The sequence below is a fragment of the Oncorhynchus mykiss genome, chromosome 10 (genome assembly GCF_013265735.2).
Source record: "Oncorhynchus mykiss isolate Arlee chromosome 10, USDA_OmykA_1.1, whole genome shotgun sequence".
Classification (NCBI taxonomy): domain Eukaryota; kingdom Metazoa; phylum Chordata; class Actinopteri; order Salmoniformes; family Salmonidae; genus Oncorhynchus; species Oncorhynchus mykiss.
Window position 1 is genome coordinate 40,451,247 of NC_048574.1, and position 17,031 is coordinate 40,468,277.

Below are 17,031 nucleotides of genomic sequence, written 5' to 3' on the forward strand. Positions count from 1 at the left end.
TCATTTCCACGTAATTTCAATGAAATTATGTTGAACCAATGTGGAATAGATATTGAGTTGACAGGTCTCGTAAACAGGTCTCATAAACAATCTCTCAAGCACAAGCCTATGTGCTATTGAGCAGCCAGCTAATCTTTATATTTAAAATCTATCCAACTTGGATCTATTTGCTTGCTAACAAGGTAGAACAGTTCAACTGTTAAGAATACACCCTCCTGTCCGTTTCCAACTGTTTGAACAACACAGCTTGTTCACTTTGTGTAGGTGTTGAAATCAAGTGACCAACCTGGATAAGAAGATGTTTATTTCTCCGAATGAGAACGAGTTGCCAATTCCTTATATAAATGCATATTTTTATGATCATTGCACATTTATAAAACACAGACTAGACAACTAGCACATAACAGCATGTGGCTAAAATGCTGCTAGCGGTACGTGGTACCGGAATGCCGCACAAGACATAAACTGAGCATAGATTTTCCACAATCATGTTTGTTGACACTCCCATTTAGTGGGGTCTGCTCTGTTCTACATTTTGGGAGTTCAGACATTAAAAAGGGTATCATTAGAAGGAGAATAGACCGATTCAGTTGGACCAAACCTTAGCGAGTTGAAACGGCATAGAAGCAGATGACGATGAGACCAAAAATACATAAACGCTCATAAAATCGGGAAGAAGAAAAAAAAGTAATTCTTGCGATACAGGCATTTGGAACATCACACTAAAACAAACATTTGAAATCTAATTAATTCAATACTTTGCAGAGCCCTACTTTGAAAAACCCTTTTCGGTTCCAGGTAGAACCCTTTTGGTTCCAGGTAGAACCCTGTTGAGTGACATGTAGAACCCTTTCCCCAGAGGGAAAGGAACCAAAAAGCATTCTTCTACTGGGTCAGCCGAAGAACCCGCTTGGAATCCTTTTTTCTGAGTGTAGGAAGGAGGATGGATGGTGGAAACGGATAAGACACACATACAGTGTTCTCAGACTTGTGTGTGCTTGTATTTGTTGTTGGAGCATCTGACTATGTGTGTGTTGTTTGTTGAAGTATGTCTGCATGCATCTATTTGTGTTTATGTGCATAAGTGTGTTTGCATACATATGTGTGAATGCATGTGTTGATTTGTATGTGTTGACAGGGCTGGAGGGAGGATCTGGGGGGAGGAGAGAGCAGTCCTAACGGCTTTTTGAATGAGATAAATGGCTTACAGATGGCCCACTCAATATATTCAAATGAGACATGCAAAACAGGGGCGGGGCGAGCCCAGGCTTGGACAGTCTCAGCTGTAGCCATGTCTCTCTGTGATCACAGACTCCTCACTCCCTACCAGCCTCGTGGCACTACACACCAATATGGCACATTACTGAGACAGATGATTACAGTAAACGCGTAGGTTTAAAGAACAGCAGTCATTGGTAACAATTCAGTACCGTACTGTGCTTGTTTCTATTTAAAATGGTATAAAAAAAAATAAAAAGCTTCTTAGCAAAGAAACATTTCTCAAGCAAGAATTTTGCTAGGACTGTCTGGGAGGGGTCTGAGTGGGGAATTAAAAATGAAAACTAGCTGTTATTGGCAGAGAGGTTTGGAACTCTTTCTTATTGGTCTATTAACTAATTTACCATCTGGTGATGTTCCCACCAAAACTTATTTTCAAACAGCTCTTACAACAAAGGGGCAATATCATAATTTCACAATTTCACAGGATTATTCGAACCTCACAGTGTGGAAATATATACAGTTGAAGTTGGAAGTTTACATACACCTTAGACAAATACATTTAAACTCAGTTTTTCACAATTCCTGACATTTAAAAATTAAAAATTCCCTGCCTTAGGTCAATTAGGATCACCACTTCATTTTAAGAATGTGAAATGTCAAAATAATAGTAGAGAGAATGATTTATGTCAGCTTTTGTTTCTTTCCTCACATTTCCAGTGGGTCAGAAGTTTCCATAGACTCAATTAGTATTTGGTAGCATTGCCTTTAAATTGTTTAACTTGGGTCAAACGTTTTTTTCAGTTCCACCCACAATCTTTCTATGGGATTGAGGTCAGGGCTTTGTGATGGCCACTCCAATACCTTGACTTTGTTGTCCTTAAGCCATTTTGCCACAACTTTGGAAGTATGCTTGGGATCATTGTCCATTTGGAAGACCCATTTAGGGTCTTCCAAGCTTTAACTGATGTCTTGAGATGTTGCTTCAATATATCCACATAATTGTCCTCCCTCATGATGCCATCTATTTTGTGAAGTGTACCAATCCTTCCTGCAGCAAAGCACCCGCACAACATGATGCTGCCACCCCCCACAACATGATGCTGCCACCCCCGTTCTTAATGGTTGGGATGATATTCTTCTGCTAGCAAGCCTCCCCCTTTTTCCCCCTTTTTCCTCCGAACATAATGATGGTCATTATGGCCAAACAATTCTATTTTTGTTTCATCAGACCAGGGGACATTTCTCCAAAAAGTACAATATTTGTCCCCATGTGCAGTTGCAAACCGTAGTCTGGCTTTTTATGGCGGTTTTGGAGCAGTGATTTCTTCCTTGCTGAGCGGCCTTTCAGGTTATGTCGATATAGGACTCGTTTTACTGTGGATATAGATACTTTTGTACCTGTTTCTTCCAGCATCTTCACAAGGTCCTTTGCTGTTGTTCTGGGATTGATTTGCACTTTTCGCACCAAAGTACGTTCATCTCTAGGAGACAGAATGCATCTCCTACTGAGATGTATGACGGCTGCGTGGTCCCATGATGTTTATACTTGCGTACTATTGTTTGTACAGATGAACATGGTACCTTCAGGCATTTTGAAATTGCTCCCAAGGATGAACCAGACTTGTGGAATTCGGCAATTTAGTTTTCTGAGGTCTTGGCTGATTTCTTTTGGTTTTCCCATTATGTCAAGCAAAGAGGAACTGAGTTTGAAGGTAGGCCTTGAAATATACCCACAGGTACACCTCCAATTGACTCAAATGATGTCAGTTAGCCTGTCAGAAGCTTCTAAAGCCATGACATAATTTTTGGAATTTTCCAAGCTGTTTAAAGGCACAGTCAATTTAGTGTATGGAAACTTCTGACCCACTGGAATTGTGATACAGTGAATTATAAGTGAAATAATCTGTCTATAAACAATTGCTGGAATAATTACGTGTCATGCACAAAGCAGATGTCCTAACCGACTTGCCAAAACTATAGTTTGTTAACAAGAAATTTGTGGAGTGGTTGAAAAACGAGTAAACATCCAACTTCAACTGTATGCATATAAAAAAAACAGGAAATCCACGTTTTTGACTGCACTGGGACTTTAAATATAACTACGCATTGTTATTGGAGACTATGTATATTGGAGTTTGGAGTGTGTGTTTGTGTAAAAGCAGGACTTGGTGATCCTGTGACCAACGGTGAGTCTACGAGTCAGGGTGTGAGTGAGAGTGCAGCTCGTAAGAGGGCGGTCAGTTGTTTGGGGAAGAAAGGAGTGAAGGGGGAGTGGAGGTGGGAACTCCAGCTGTTTTCACAGGGAAAGGGTAATGTCCATTGTTAATCCTAGCTGGGACACTCCTCTCCCCCACCCTGCCTGTCCTGGCCTTCCCTCCACCTGGCTCTCTAGCTACCCTGACTATGTGCAGTGACCACTTTTTGTGCTAACTATTTTGACTCATCATGTACGCTGCTATTACTGTTTATTATCTATCCTGTTGCCTAGTCACTTTACCCGTACCTATATGTACGTATCTACCCCAATGACTTTGTACCCCTGCACATACCCCTGCACTGTGTATACAGCCAAGTTAACGTCACTTAGTGTGTATTTATTGCTTGTGTTATTATCTATTATCTATTATTTATTTATTTTATTTCTCTCTGCATTGTTGGGAAGGGCCCATAACTAAGCATTTCACTGTTGTTTACAAAGCATGTGACCAATACAATTTGGTTTTGATTTGATTTGATTTGATTATAAGAACTACAGGGAACACTGGCTGCTTGATAAACAACTCACACACATCTGGTACAAACAAGGATAGATGTTGTTTCTCCACAATTTACTCCAAGCTTACCTCAATCAAACTTTACTTCATTTGGTTTCACCTGTTAAAGTAAATTAAGAACAGTCTTCTTATAATGAAGCCGTTCAAAGCCGTTTCTCACTGATCATTGGCAGTTAACTAAGGGTTATTGCTCTGACATCTACATTCCAGAAGGTAGAACCATATCTAACCATCAGAATACAGTTTACAATCGTACTTTACTTTGGTGATGATTTAGAAATGTTCCACTTGGTAACATATATACTCTGGGCTGCATAGTTTGTGGAAATCAATACTCCATTTTTTTTAGATCTCTCTCTACAGACAGCTAGCGTCCTGAAGCCAAGATTTGTCAACACAGTATGTGGCTGATATTCAATCAATGATAGCTTGTATTTACCCGTGGCTCACCTTTCACATTGGGAGAGGGAAAAAACCCAATGCGATTATGCACATGAAGAATTAATCCGGAGATGAGCACAGGGTAATGTATGGTAATTATCCGACAGGATATTCTTACACAACGATTAGCATATCTTGAAGCCCAGACAGGGGCGGGGGGGGCAGTGAGGGAGGAATAAAAGGACAGTGGCTGCTGATAAGAGCCCGGCTTGTTTTTTATGTAGATGAAAAATGTGGATATGATGGCTAAAGGCGCTGTTTTGACACACACACACACAGGCATGAGCATGTGCACGCTTACAGATACACACGCACACATGCACGCGCACACACACAGAAGACACCCCATCAGGGATCATGGAGAAAGATGGGGAAAGGGAGGCACGTGAAAACCTGAACACAGCAGAAAACACAAACGTTCATTGTGGATAAGAATTCTGTAGGTAGACAGATGTTTCTAGTCATGCAGCTGCATGTGCAGTGTATATCCACGAACCATGGCTAAATATGATGTATTTCCATTTCTATTCTATTATAATGTACTGGCAAAGAGCTGTGATAAATCGTGACCAATGCAGTGTTACTGCCTTTTAGTATATTCTCTCACTCCCCCCGTCTCTCCCCGTCTCTCTCTCTCTCTCTCTCTCTCTCTCTCTCTCTCTCTCTCTCTCTCTCTCTCTCTCTCTCTCCCTCTCTCTCTCTCTCTCTCTCTCTCACCCTCTCTCTCTCTCTCTCTCTCTCTCTCTCTCTCTCTCTCTCTCTCTCTCTCTCCCTCTCTCTCTCTCTCTCTCTCTACGTTTCTGTGTGTGTATCTCTCTCTCCCTCTCTCTGTTTCTCTGCCTCTCTCTTTCTCCTACATCTACACACACTTCATGGTTTATTTTGCCTGTATCTGCCTCCTCCCTGTCAATATCCACTATCACTTAATGCACGCTTGGCTGGTGTTTACAGCATTGTAGATACAATCACTATATTGACTGAGTACTACCGTATGCTGGAGGTGCAGAAGCAACACTGACGGGTGGAGGTGGGGTGGCCCTTCATACGAAACTGAATGTTATACTATTACTTTATACTATTACTTTATACTATTACTTTATACTATTACTTTATACTATTACTTTATACTATTACTTTATACTATTACTTTATACTATTACTTTATACTATTACTTTATACTATTACTTTATACTATTACTTTATACTATTACTTTATACTATTACTTTATACTATTACTTTATACTATTACTTTATAGCTGGGGTCAACTAGATTCAGCCTTAGGCCGTTTTTTTCTTGAGCGGATGGTCGGTGGGCCGGAACATAATTACATATAATTTGTCGACTGCAAACTGACCGCAGGAAGATATAATATTTTATCATAATCATTTAAAACCTTGCTTACATTTGTATACGATCACGTGTCTCTCCATCATGTGTGAGCATACTTAGGAAAATATATCCTACATCTAAATCACTTGTAACTGATTTCCTGGTGTTTTTACAGTACATTTCTTATATTCTTTTGCTCAGAAACTTGGGGGGCCAAATAAAACCACCCGTGGTCCAAATTCGGCCCTCATGCCGCCAGTTGGTGAACACTGCTTCATAGCAATGGATTTAAAGTTAATACATTTCCTAATACCTAAGATACAACAATGTATTTATGTAACCTTATCCGCTGCCCTATCTCACTATATCTATTCCCACCTAAAATGTTGAACTGTGGTGTTGAGAGGAAACAAAGGTATTGCTGGATACAGTTGGATAAGGATACATTTATTATATCTTCATTGATTTAGTATGATTCATGTTGTTCATTCTCATTCATTTTTTATTGAACTGGATGTCTCACAGTAAATCAGCATTTTCTTTTCTCCTCAGTGATATTCTCCTTCTCATAAAAGGAAAGTCTCCCTCCTTCGAATTCTCCATGGTCGGCTGGCAGCACATAAATCCATGGAGTGCATATGAATGTGTCTGCTGTCACACCTAACCTGAACACTGCCTCCAAACGCAGCCCTAGAGAACGAGACACAGGTTCACCAGAGCATCATTTTCCTCCTCCACGCGTGCAGCGCTGTAACGGCGGAAAGGAAAATGGCTTTCTAACTACCTCTTGCTTTTTTGTTCTCCGTGCCCTACGCCCTACGCACATGCATAAACAAAGTCCCCACGAGCCACTGTATCAATTCTAACTTTGGTATTGAGGTGTAATCGGGCATGTAGGACACCAGCTTGCTGAAGCGCGGGGGCCTTTGTGAGGCGCCCATCTGTTTGGTGCACGGGATCGGGCTGGGTCCCACTGAGAGGACTGGATGAAAGGGCGAGTGTAAGAGGGGCCAGCTGAAAACACAAGGGTGGGCGGCTGCCTCGGGACGCCAGTCTGTGGAGCTCCTTCCTCCCCGTGTGTCACGGTGCTCTCTTATTCTAATGGAGCATCCTGGACTACCCCTCACGCATACAACTCAGAGATCAGACACTGCTGCTAGACACACACAGGGAATCACACACAAGCCATGTGTGTGTGTGTGTGTGTGTGTGTGTGTGTGTGTGTGTGTGTGTGTGTGTGTGTGTGTGTGTGTGTGTGTGTGTGTGTGTGTGTGTGTGTGACTACGTGTATGCTTGTACTACAAGCCTAGACGTGTGCATGCATGTGTGCACACCAAGATTGTGTCTGTATTTTTCCCACATATTATCCTTCTCCAGGCACAACAGTTTGGCTAATATTTTCCTATTGACTTGACAATGTACATATTACCCAGACTCAGTGACCCCTGAGAAGCACATTTCTGTGTGAGCACAGATCGATTGATACAGTGTTCTATCCTCTCTGTTGTCTGTAGTGAGAAGATGGAGTAGCATGGGTGCAGATGATAAGCTGAAGCAGGCCAGTCATATTACCCAGCTTGGAGCCGTGGTCACAGGCCTGATTACAGCTCCAACATGGATCACCCATGGTTACTGGCCCTCCTCATAAGCAGGACTCTGCTCTCTATGACATCATATAGTCCTTCACAACATACCCTCACACCAACAACCTAGAGGAACCTGATAACTTGGTAGAAACCAATAAGGTCACACATTACGTTAGCGTAAGGGAAGCTGCTAAGTGTTTGTGATTTTAATTTAATATGTCATACTCATCACCCATCAGATCATTGAATGTAAATTATCATTTTATGTCATCTGTTAAAATAGCTATGGGTTTTGCTTGACGCTATGGTTATGGAGAGAAATCATAGTTGGTAGTGAGGCTATAGCCAGAACTTCCAGCTGAATATTTTTTCCCATATCAGAACCCTAACTAAATCATGAATAAAAATCCAACAATATAAAAGATTGAAAACAATGATTGGATATGGAATTGGTGCAATTAGCAATGAACGCCTAAATATTAGCAACATTTTAAATGATCTAATGAAGATGATACTTTGAGTGATATTTTCCATGATATCTGTGTAACTGATCTGAAAGGAGCATTAAACGCGGACAGGTTGGGGATATGGGGCAGGTGATTGGCTTGTGTGAGAGTTGGCATGTGTTCTGGACAGGGACACAGCACAGGTCTCTCTTACCCTCAAGTCTTTTCGGCCAGGCACCATATGCCCTCCAGCTTCATCAAGCCCCAATACACCCCTCCTCTCCCCTATTAACCCCTCCAAAACCCCCACCCCAACCCACCTCCCATGCACCCCCGGTATCTGGCCATGGCTGCTTAAATGAGTACAAAGCATGGGGCAGGGCAGCTCAGCTGGCCTCCACGCCCCACTTGACATAGGTTTGACCTCTGCTGTGTGTTTCCTCCCTGTAGGCTGCACCTCCACCCCGACACAGGCTGTCTCTCTATCTCCTCTCCCCACACACGCTGCTCCCAGCCAGGGCTGCCATCCAGGGCCCGGGTGCATCCTCAGGTCATACGGGTCAATTATATTCAAATTGAAGAGAAATGATCTACAAATAAGAGAGTAATGCGAGGGAAGTTCCTCTTTTATGGTTTACAGACGCTGAGCCTTAATGTTGTCTGGGTTATTGTATATGGAACTGAAAGTCAATTCATATGTCTGACTGATATTGGCAAATTTTCAGTGTATACGGACGAGATAGGACTATATCTCAAAACATGATAGAATTCTAATTAGCAAAATGTATTGCTATTTTATTGAGTGTCATCCTACTATGATGTTGTACAGATTTTGAATTTTGAATACTTCATCAACCTCTCTCTCTCGCTTGCGCTCTCTCACGCTCTCTTTCTCTTTCTCTATCTCTTTCTCTCTTTCTCTCCTGCACACACACACACACACATACATACACACATACATACATACATACATACATACATACATACATACGTACGTACATACATACAGCACACACACACAGAGCGAAGCAGCATGGCCTCACAGACGTGGCCAGTGTGAGTGAAAGGCGTATAACAGCTCCTATCCCTGAGGGGTTGATGACACTAAAGAGACCAAACAGAAGCTGCAGTGTGAGCGTGACAGAGTGGGGAGGAGAGGAGAGGAGGGGGAAAGGGGGCGCATCAGCCCCTCTGACATTCTGCTCTTTACAACTTTACAAAATAGCCTTTTAATTTTCCTGACCGTCTGGGGTGTCTGAGTTGTGCCTGCATCAATCACCATCATCACTGGGCTTCAGGCACACTGTCCCCAGGGCCCTCTCACTGCAAGGCCCCCAGGCTTCCTCTCCTCCTGGGGGAGCCTCTCTCCTCCTCTCCCCTGTCCTCTACCTAACCCTCTCTCCTCCTCTCTCTCTCATCATCACTCACACAACCCCTGTCACACTGCCTGGGTCCTCCCTCATGTTATCATTCTCATCTAGCCTCTCTTTTCCCTAACATTAATATATTTATCAAATTGCTTTATGTTTTACCATTTTTAAAAATGCATGCATTTACCATCTAACAAGATAAAACATATCTTAGTTGAAATGTCAAATTACTTTGCCTGTCTTAAACAAATTATTAACATAAATGTAGCCTCATGGCTTAACGTAGACTAATATTGTACAGTATTGTATGAACTGACAATGCCTCATAGCCCAAACCCTCAGGTCTTGTTGGCCTGACATCTTGTGCCCTCCAGCTTCATCAAGCCAACAGTTGCTCAAGTCATCTTGAGGGTCAGCTGAGAAATCCCTCGTGATTTTTAATGTATATTCCGTGACAAAACTGTTCCGGGATCTGTCTGATTGATTCACCAACATACTGAGCAGAGCTGTTTGATTAGAGACACTGAAGCCTGCTTCATTAACCTAATGTACTGTACTCTCCCTGGGTGGCTTTGGTATGTAAATGTTTATTTGTCTGCACCATTCTTTCTCCCTTTGTGGTAGTTTTGGTAGAGCCCTGAATGATGATGGTAGAATTGAAGACTATCAATGGTATGGACTAACAGGGTGTGTCTTGATGAATACACATCATTGAGCGAGACAAATCCATGATATGAATTGGCAGACAAGGGGAGAGGTGGTCGATACGGATTACAGCTAAGCCTCTTCTCTTTGTGGCTGTTGGCTGTGGTGTTGATGGGCTCTCCCAGAAGCCGTGGGGCTGGAGGTGGTTCATAGCTGGCAGGCTGGAGAAGACTTATACCTGAGAGCTCTACCTCTCCAATCCCTACCCTCCGCAGTCACACTGTACTGGCACACACAGACCAACCACTGCCAGCAGGGCAAGCACTTGGCAAGTTATTGTGATAACAAGTCAACTGGATGAGAGGAACACATTTGGTAAATGATAGGAAAACACAGCAAAATCCCATGCATATATGTTCACCTCTAGCTGTCCAGTTACATATACAGCACCAGTCAAAAGTTGGACACACCTACTCATTCCAGGGTTTTTCTTTATTTTTTATTATTTTGTACATTGTAGAATAATAGTGAAGACATCAAAACTATGAAATAACACATATGGAATCATGTAAGCATCAGCTGTCAGAGCAGCTTACCGATCATTGCACCTGTCTGTATACAGCCCATCTGTAAATAGCCCACCCAACTACCTCATCCCCATATTGTTTTTTTTATTTTTTGCACTTTTGCACCACCATATCTCTACTTGCACATCATCATCTGCACATCTATCACTCCAGTGTTAATGCTAAATTGTAATTATTTTGCCACTATGGCCTATTTATTGCCTTACCTCCCTAATCTTAATACATTTACACAAACTGTATATAGATTTTTCTATTGTGTTATTGACTGTACGTTTGCTTATCCCATGTGTAACTCTGTGTTGTTTTTGTGTCACTGCTTTACTTTATCTTGGACAGGTCGCAGTTGTCAATGAGAACTTGTTCTCAACTGGCCTACCTGGTTAAATAAAGGTGGAATTAAAAATAAAATAAATAAAATAACATGCAGTAACCAAAAAAGTGTTAAAACAAATGTTAAACAAGCCATTCTTTGCCTTGATGACAGCGTTGCACACTCTTGGCATTCTCTCAACCAGCTTCATGAGGAGTGCATTTCAATTAACAGGTGTGCTTTGTTAAAAGTTCATTTGTGGAATTTCTTGTGTTTGTGCCAATCAGTTGTGTTGTGATAAGATAGCGGTGGTATACAGAAGATAGCCTTATTTGGTAAAAGACCAAATCATTATTATATCAAGAACAGTTCAAATAAGCAAATAGAAACAACATTCCATCATTACCTTAAGACATGAAAGTCAGTCAATACGGAACATTTCAAGGACTTTGAAAGTTTCTTCAAGTGCAGTGGCAAAATCCATCAAGCACTATGATGAAACTGGCTCTCATGAAGACCACCACAGGAAAGGAAGACCCAGAGTTACCTCTGCTGCAGAGGATAAGTTCATTAGAGTTACCAGCCTCAGAAATTGCAGCCCAAATAAATGCTTCACAGAGTTAAAATAACAGACACATCTCAACATCAACTGTTCAGAGGAGATTGCGTGAATTAGGCCTTCGTGGTCAAATTGCTGCTAAGAAACCACTACTAAAAAACACTGGGGAGGCAAGTAGCCTAGTGGTTAGAGCGGACTAGGAACCGAGAGGTTGCAAGATTGAATTCCTGAGTTGACAAGGTAAAGATCTGTCGTTCTTCCCCTGAACAAGGCAGTTAACCCATTGTTCCTAGGCCGTCATTGAGAATAATTTGTTCTTAGCTGACTTGCCTAGTTAAATAAATAAATAAAGAAGAAGAAGAGACTTGCTTGGGCCAAGAAACATGAGCAACAGACATTAGACCAGTGGAAATCTGTTTGATGACTTTAGATTTTTGGTTCCTACCGCCATGTGTTTGTGAGACGCGGAGTAGGTGAACGGATGATTTCTGCATGTTTCGTTCCTACCGTGAAGCAAGTAGGAGGAGTTGTGATGGTGTGGGGCTGCTTTGCTGGTGACACTGTCTGACATTTATTTAGAATTCAAGGCCCCCTAACCAGCATGGCTACCACAGCATTCTGCAGTGATACGCCATCCCATCTGGTCTGCGCTTAGTGGGACTATGATTTGTTTTTCAACAGGACAATGACTGAACACACCTCCAGGCTGTGTAAGGGCTATTTGACCAATAAGGTGAGTGATGGAGTGCTGCATCAGATGACCTGGCCTCCACAATCACCCGACTTCAACACAACAGCATTCCAGGTGAAGCTGGTTGAGAGAATGCCAAGAGTGTGCAAAGCTGTCATCAAGGCAAAGGGTGGCCTCTTTGAAGAATCTCAAATATAAAATATATTTTGATTTGTTTAACACTTTTTTGGTTACCACATGATTCCATATTTGTTATTTCATAGTTTTGATGTATTCACTATAATCATATAAAGTAGAAAATAGTAAAAAAATAAGAAAAACCCTTGAATGAGTAGGTGTGTCCAAACTTTTGACTGGCATTGTGCATACACAGTATATTGGGGTGTTCAAGGACTGTTGTGGTGTGCTTTGGTTTTTTCTGAGCACTCTATGTGCTGTGTGCTGCACTGAGGGGGCTAGTGCTGCCCCACTTCTTGCTGCCCTGAAAAATTGCTGAAGTGTGTCATTTCTCAATGGCCTTCGGGGCTGCTTGCTGAGAGGACAGGAGGTGCAGGTGTTGTGTGTGTCAGGATGCTTAAACCTTGCTTAACACTCTCAAGGTAGCCTTCTGGTGCCTCTTGTGTTATTTACCCTGCTTCCTCTCCAACTAAACATCACGCAAAGGTGTCAAAAGGTGAAACTATCACTGCAAAATATGCATTACAGTACCAAGAATGTTGAGATAATTAAATGAAAAAAATATCAGATTATCTTACTTTTATGCGGTTCAATGAGTTCAATGATTCAATTAATAGCATTCGTACTTTTTGTATTTTGAACCACTTTAAGTCTAAATTAGTCAGAACCGAGCCCTCTCACAACATACACTACATGCCCCCCCCCCCCCTCCCCCCCCTTTCCCTTTCCACTAGATGTTGGAACATTCAGCCACAGGGGCATTAGTGAGGTCGGGCACTGATGTTGGGCGATTAGGCCTGATTCGCAGTCGGGTTCCAATTCATCCCAAAGGTGTTCGATGGGGTTGAGGTCAGGGCTCTGTGCAGGCCAGTAAAGTTCTTTCACACCGATCTTGACAAACCATTTCTGTATGGACCTCGCTTTGTTCACTGGGGCATTGACATGCTGAAACAGGAAAGGGCCTTCACCAAACTGTTGCCACAAAGTTGGAAGCACAGAATGGTCTAGAATGTAGTATGCTGTAGCGTTAAGATTTCCCTTTACAGGAACAAAGAGGCCTAGCCCGAACCATGAAAAACAACCCCAGTCTATTATTCCTCCTCCACCAAACTTTACAGTTGGCACTATGCTTTCGGCCAGGTAGTGTGCTCCTGGCATCCGCCAAACCCAGATTTGTCGGACTGCCAGGGAACACATTTCCACTGCTCCAGAATCCAATGTTGGCGAGCTTCACACCACTCCAGCCGACGCTTGGCATTGCGCATGGTGATCTTAGGCTTATGTACGGCTGCTTGACCATGGAAACCCATTTCATGACGCTTCCGACAAAGTTCTTGTTCTGACGTTGCTTCCGGGGGCAGTTTAGAACTTGGTAGTGAATTTTTACCCGCTACGCACTTCAGCACTCAGCTGTCCCGCTCTGTGAGCTTGTGTGGCCTCCCACTTCACGGCTGAGCTGTTGTTTCTCCTAGATGTTTCCACTTCAGAATAACATCACTTACAGTTGACAGGAGCAGCCCTAGCAGGGAAGAAATTTGACGAACTGACTTGTTGGAAAGGTGGCATCCAATGATGGTCCCACGTTGAAAGTCACTGAGCTCTTCAGTAAGGCCATTCTACTACCAATACTACCAATGTTTGTCTATGGAGATTGCATGGCTACGTGCTCAATTTTAAACACCAGTAAGCAACGGGTGTGGCTGAAATAGCCGAATCCACTAATTTGAAGGGCTTTCCACATACTTTGTATATATAGTGGAGGATACTGTATGTACTGTATATATAGTGTATGTACTATATGTACTGTATATATAGTGTAAATACTGTATGTACTGTATAAAAAGTGTATGTACTGTATATATAGTGTAGGATACTGTATGTACTGTATATATATATATAGTGTATGTACTGTATGTACTGTATATATAGTGTATGTACTGTATGTACTGTATATATAGTGTAGGATACACTAATGAGCTGTCCAGAAAGAGGTGATGCGGATTTCAAATCCTGTCTCAGTAGAGCCTGACAGCTATCTCATGTTCATAGAACTAACTACCTCTATGAATACATGTTATACACGCAACACGATTGGCTTGTCTTGGTTTTATTAAGTGTTCCAAACCTTTATTTGTCACCTCTTTGGGACTAGCAGGGCAGCTGAGCCACAAGCCCATATCTGAGAGCCAGTTGCCATGGGATTCCTGCTACCACGACAATCACCATTAACAAAGGGCCACAACAAAGACAAAACCATCTGCTCTTTCACCCAGCCCTGTTTCTGCAACAAGTGTGAACATACAATCTCACTCTCTCTCTCCACATCACTCTCCGTCGTTTGAGGTGAGGCCCTTAGTTTTGCGGTGTTTACAGTGAAGCCATTATGAATTTTAGAACAGAGTGGTGGTTGATTAGCGGATCCAGCTCTGGTGAAGTGTGATTGACAATATAGGAGAGTCTCCGATTAATCAGCTGAGAGAGCAACATGAGTTATTACGTTGTTTGTTAGATCAACAACAGCGGGTGAAGGGCTGTACATGCAGGTGAAGATCAACTTACTTCAGAGGGTTCGTGAGCCCTAGACGTGTTAATATGTTGCTGTTATTTTATGCTGTTTATTTCCAGATTTGTTCTATTTACTGTTTTTATCTATCACTTCCCCATATCGTAACCAGCATTGCTTAATCAGTGTTAATTGGCTTTAATTAGCATCTAGTAATTAATTTTGTTTTCTACAAATTATTTGTATGAATGATCCCACCGGGTTGTCTGTTCATCTCGTTAGAGCCAATTAGCTGCAATTAACATGCACTAATGAGATGCTTTCTGACTCCAAAACAAACAGTGTGCACCCTGCCTGATTCCAGAGCTGTTCAGACCTCTTGTGTGTTGGAGTGGTGCTGGGGGCCAGTATACTGAGCCAGGCTTCCAATCAACACCCCGCTCTCTCCCACAGAGGGACGAACACAAACCCAGCTGGAGACTCCCAGCCCCACAGCACAGCAGCACCCAATACCACCAAGCAAATCATTTTCAATCCGCAAACTTTCCATTGACTTGTTGCAACAGATTTCTGTACCGAGAGGTCTCTCATATTGGTGCACGTTGCATTTGAAATGTTAGAGAGTCAATCGGGATTGCTGATAGGTTCACACCGTGTATCCTGCCTTGTGGATTCTTTGTGTGGAGTTAGACAACACTACAGCAACCTCAGCAGAATGGATAATGGAATATTGGATTATTCATGAAAAGGCCATTTGAATTGTGGCTAGCAAATACATTGTGGCTAGCAAATACGTCCTTTACAAGACCAGATCACACTGTATCAAACACTCCCTCCTACCAGCATTGGTCATTACAGTAACATTGTCAGGGATAGACAGTAGTGTGACAGAGAACAGAGGTGAAAGGTAAGAACAGAGGTGAGGAGGAATTCTCAGTAACTCTGCTGGATATAGTAGAGAAATCCCCTTGTGAAATAGAATGATCAGAGTGGTATAAGTCAGGATAGAAGGCTTCGCTCAGTGTGGGGAAGATTCTGAGTATTACTAGTAACAGTAACCCACTGTGACACAGAGAGATTCTACAGGGTCAAAGGAGGGTAACATTCGGATTCTAGGGGGAATGAAGAGGGGGGGGGGGGGGGGGGGTTATGTAGGATTATTGGGCGTCTTTCAGTTCAATGGAGAGGGGTGAATTCTGGAATTGAACGTCTTGGAGGCCTAAATGTAAATCTTAGTATAAAGTTAAAATTCAGCCTGTTATTTTTGACAGTAGGTGTTCATCAACAGATCCTTTCTGGGAATAAGTTATTCATATGTTTGTGGAATAATATCACATTTGATATAAGAACTGCATGCATTGCATATTGTGTTTTGGTACTTGAAGCAGGTCTGACAGCCAGGTCTTTCCCATCAGCCGCCGCTCATTTCTCTCAAGTGCACAGGCCTTTTCTCTGCTTGCATCTCACATGCATCTATTCAAATATATCGTAACCAGGGGAACAGCAATGTGTTTGAAATGATGGGGCCCCAGTGTACTGTGGGGTTTGGGTGATTTGCAGGTTCTCACAGCCTCTGGGTATAGGATACAGAGGTAGACTTCAGCACTCAGCCATCCATCAGCTACAGCCACAGCCATTTGAATAGACCCTGTGCGTGTGGAATTGATTGGTCCAAAAATAAGAAAAAATACAGTTTTATTATTAGTGCTGAGTTAACCTGAGACTGCAAGAATAATAGTTTTCCAGAGTCCCATAAATCATTTCAGCGTGAAAAACAATATTTACAATGTAAGACTATTGAATATTGACTGCTGAATGTGTGAACAGAATTAGGCCTATTCTATTTATGTTTGAGGTTTTTTACTTATGGTGTGTGTGTGTGCGCGCGCGCGCGTGTGCATGCGTATGTGTGAATTACACTATCAATTTACATCCTTGAGTTCAAAATGCATGGGCCTCGCACCGACCCTAAATCCTCACCAGACCCTATCTCAATTCGCGTAGTGCAGGGACCACCGAGTTTTGCTTATGCATTAGCCATTCTTTTCATCTGCTTGACACATCCCCAACATAAAACCGCAAGGCGGTGGTGAACTATCTCTCTCCTGGCGAAAATAAAGCGTCGCCTCTCTGCTGATCTATGGGCTATAACATTAAGCCCGTCCACCGGTGGTGGCTCTATCTTCGACAAGGTCTGTACTTTCACACACACAAGGCTCTGAAGGAGAATGGAATAGGTGGTGATTCTCATGCGCGAGCCCCCCATAATCTACTCCACTCAATCAAGTTCTCTTGTGCCACTATTTTTGTTCTGTAGACTCAATAGCTGCAATGCAAATGCAAACATATATTTTTCCTCGCGGATTTAATTAATATTTTCATGCAAAAG